Source organism: Haliotis rubra, unplaced genomic scaffold (genome assembly GCF_003918875.1).
Source record: "Haliotis rubra isolate DU_JTF1 unplaced genomic scaffold, ASM391887v1 Scf278, whole genome shotgun sequence".
Classification (NCBI taxonomy): domain Eukaryota; kingdom Metazoa; phylum Mollusca; class Gastropoda; order Lepetellida; family Haliotidae; genus Haliotis; species Haliotis rubra.
This window is the reverse complement of record NW_025766869.1, coordinates 817410-821641: the sequence shown is the minus strand read 5'-3', so window position 1 is coordinate 821641 and position 4232 is coordinate 817410. Positions and strand designations below refer to the sequence as shown.

The 4232-nt window shown below is 43.3% G+C and overlaps 1 long non-coding RNA gene across 1 annotated transcript; it reads left to right on the top strand.

Moving 5' to 3' along the window:
• Positions 1 to 215: 215 nt before the first annotated feature.
• LOC124280997 lies at positions 216 to 704 on the top strand. Its single transcript, XR_006899812.1, has 2 exons — positions 216 to 324; positions 360 to 704. It is a non-coding gene; the product is annotated as an uncharacterized LOC124280997 (long non-coding RNA).
• The last annotated feature ends 3528 nt before the right edge of the window (positions 705 to 4232 follow it).

Genomic DNA, 4232 nt, shown 5'->3' with positions numbered 1-4232 from the left:
CTCCAGAACTCACTGCACAGTTCAAGGGAGTGAGAGAGCTTAGTTTTACGCCGCACTCAGCAATATTCCAGCTATATGGTGGCGGTCTGTAAATAATCCAGTCTGGATCTGACAATCCAGTGATCAACAGCATGAGCATCGATCTGCGCAATTGGGAACCGATGACATGTGTCAAACAATTCAGCGAGCCTGACCACCCGATCCCGTTAGTCGCCTCTTACGACAAGCATGGGTTACTGAAGATCAATTCTAACCCGGACCTTCACGGGTATGGTTCAGGGGACTTGAGCCTTATGTCTGTGCACCTGTTCAGGCCAAGTGACAGTTTGTCAGTTGGTCACGTGATGAGCTCGGGTCAGTTTGTCAGTTGGTCAAGTGATGAGCTCGGGTCAGTTTGAATTTTAGCAAATCTTTGTAAGTAACTGTTTCCACAAATGCATGGAATTAAAATATTACTATATTTCTCTGATGTTTCAGTATGAAATTAGTGTGTACGCGTGTGTAGAAGTGAACTCTGTTATATAACAGGTTCGAATCCAGGATTGGACCAAAATCTCTTGTACATATACGGTTTTATTCTGTATAGTTGACACCTGATAAACAGTTGTCCTGATATATAAATATGTAAACCAAACCTATAGTCAAGGAAACATCGTAAAATACACGAAGATTGTAACTCACAAATAAAATTTTGTATTTTTGTTCATCCTCTTTGTTGGTGTTTATGTACTCTGAAGGTACTGTATAGCTTAAATTTAAGTCCCATTTTACACCCATCAATACGGTGACATGGTATACGCGAGAGATGGTATACGAATAATATTCAGCATCGTGTAGCCTTGCTTACATAAATGGTTTCAAGTGTTCCATAAACCATATATATGGGCGCTTTCTTGGATATTTTCTTGATTGGTATGTGTTTAACAAAAAGCATTATGTGCATTAAGTAGCTCAAATGCGAATCCCATATGTTAAAAGTAAGACAATATAGTAACAGGTAGTCGGGCAATAGTCAGTACCGCTCAGCCTTGCCGGTCTTAGCAGCTTCAGAAGCTCCCAACAGACACAAAGGGACATTATGTTGGTTTTGTTTAGATATTACCTATTTCTTGGTCTGTATTTCCACTGGGGTATTGTGTAACGCAGTTTGAGTCCAATGTTTAATGGGAGAATAACTTAACAAATGAACGAACAATGACCAATATCAGGTAGCGTGGTCTGTGTAAACAATATCGGGAGCTCCATAACTCATAAATGGAAAATATGTATTTTTAAAGATATGACCTTTTCTAGGTACTTCCACTGTTTAATTGAGTAGCTCAGGATGAGCCCCATGTTTGACGTGAGTGAGTGAGTGAGTTAGTTGAGTTTTACGCCGCACTCAGCAATATTCCAGCTATATGGCGACGGTCTGTAAATAATCGAGTCTGGACCAGACAATCCAGTGATCAACAGCATGAGCATCGATCTGCGCAATTGGGAGCCGATGACATGTGTCAACCAAGTCAGCGAGCCTGACCACCCGATCCCGTTAGTCGCCTCTTACTACAAGCATGGGTTACTGAAGGCCAATATTCTAACCCGGACCTTCACGGGTTTGATGTGAGAATAACGCAACAGGTGAACGAACAATGACCAATGTCAGGTAGCAATGTCGGTGTAAAACGTTTCAGGAGCTCCGTAACTCATAAATGGTAATGACGGTATTTTTAAAATATACTCATGGAAACGAATAATGGAACACATAAAAGTACAAGTGTTCCTTTATCTATTTCCAGATTTTTACCCACAGTGCAATACAAAGCTTTGAAGAAACCTGGAAAAGAATAAAGAACACTTGTACGTTCAGGCGCGTAGTAAACCAGTTTGTTCATGTAAGCCCGACAGAGTTGCAAAGCTTTTTATTTAGATAGTTTTGAGGGCTTGCCCAACCTTTTTAGCAACAATCATGTGTAAGCCAAGGCTTTGCTTACAATGCTAGCTACGTCCCTGACTTTCATGTGTTCCCTTACTAGTTTCCATGAGTATATTTCCTTTTTGTAGGTCTGTATTTCCCCTTTCGGTGTTGTGGGGCTCGGTCCCGTGCGAGTATATTTCCTTTTTGTAGGTCTGTATTTCCCGTGCGGTGTTGTGGGGCTCGGTCCCGTGCGAGTGTATTTCCTTTTTGTAGGTCTGTATTTCCCGTGCGGTGTTGTGGGGCTCGGTCCCGTGCGAGTATATTTCCTTATTGTAGGTCTGTATTTCCCGTGCGGTGTTGTGGGGCTCGGTCACATGTTTCATGTGAGAATAACGTAACAGGCAAACAGGTTCCATTCTGGTCCTCTCGAGCACATCAGCCATACCGACATATCTTAACGGATTACCTCATCAACACACAAAATGGTATTTTCCGAACGCTCCCCGGAAACTGACACCATTCTAACTCTGGCGGGACCAATCCAGTAATCACTTTAGGCTCGATCAACTGCTTTCATACAGGCACTAAATTAGATATTGAATGTTATTTCTTGGACACAACTTGTCAAGTAGAAGCCTAATGTTTGTAAGAGAACACCTTGTGTCCAAGTCCGTGTCTTAACCGGACTAGAAAATTGTCAAGAATGGACCTTTAGTGGACGGCATCGTGACCCAGCAGGGGACCCTAAGCTGGTTCTACTACACTGGACAGGGAGATATGCTTGTAGAAGGGGTGATTCTGTATAGTCAGTGAAGGCCGTTTATCCGAAGGAATCTGACCCAGTCTTCGGAAATCTATACGGAATAAAAGCCACCTCGCGACACTATTTGTACGAGTTTAAGAGCACCCTACAGACCAACACTAGGTCTTTGAGCAGCACAATAGAAAGGCTTTGAGGAGGTGATAATGACGGCTTTGTCACTGATCTGGGTTTAACACCTTTGGCAAGTTATGGGTCAGTGCTCGTGGCCCGTTTGAAAGATCCAATCAGCGGCCATTTTGGATAATCGTGTCTTCTGCAGTTACCTCCCCTGGTTGTCACGATATTCTGTTTTTGTTGTGCTATTGTGTATAATATACTTGTTCTGTTTCTACAGCAAAACTGAAAGAGATTTCAAATTTAGTAGAAGTCAAGCTGATCTCAGTGAAGGCTTTGTTCATGGTATTTACTCAGGCATTGAGGTTATACACAGAGAGAGGTTGAGAGAGAGAGAGAGAGAGAGAGAGAGAGAGAGAGAGAGAGAGAGAGAGAGAGAGAGAGAGAGAGAGAGAGAGAGAGAGAGAGAGAGAGAGAGAGAGAGAGAGAGAGAGAGAGATTGAGAGAGAGGAGAGAGAGAGAGAGAGAGAGAGAGAGAGAGAGAGAGAGAGAGAGAGAGGCTGAGAGAGAGGTTGAGAGAGAGAGAGAGAGAGAGAGAGAGAGAGAGAGAGAGAGAGAGAGAGAGAGAGGGAGAGAGAGAGAGGGTGAGAGAGAGAGGCTGAGAGAGAGAGAGAGAGAGAGAGAGAGAGAGAGAGAGAGAGAGAGAGAGAGAGAGAGAGAGAGAGAGAGAGAGAGAGAGAGAGAGAGAGAGAGACGCAAACACACATGGACTCTTAGAGTTTAAGATATTAACTTACAGCTTCCAATTACTACTTTGGTGTGAGGAATTTCAATTTGAAATACGTATATTTAGTAACTGTATATATTTCGGTTGACCAATTCCCCGCCCCTTTCTAAACCTCTCACCCACAGTCACGTTGTCCAAATCCAGATCAGTTTGTAAAACCTGTAACATCTCCAGGAAGACTGCGAAACAAAGTTTGTTCAATCTCTCGTCAAATTACTCACATACAGTTATTTGTCAAATTATGCATAATTTTGTTCACATACACCCGATTAAAGACAACATACAAAATTATCAGGCTCCGATTCGTATGTACCTCGTTTCATTCAAATGAACGCACTACACCTTCACCGTGTCCCGATGAAGTTAAGGAGGGGAGGGGGTTAAGGGTAGATTAAAAAGCTGAATACAAGCCTCAAGTACCCGACGGATCGAGCAGACTGCTCAGTATGGTGGTGGCATTGAGAACGGCGCCATGAAAAAAACTCGCTGTCATTTTCTCAGTTTGAGAGTAGTTTCGTTGTGATTTTTAAACAGGGAGCAAACGGGTGGAGAAGCGATACCCTTACCCTCGTGCCGTCTGCCTGGGTTGATTGTTTCGGGGGGTCGAGTCACCGCCTCCCTGGGGGGATCCCGACAGCGTTATGACACTATCCGCCTTAGATATATGAGGA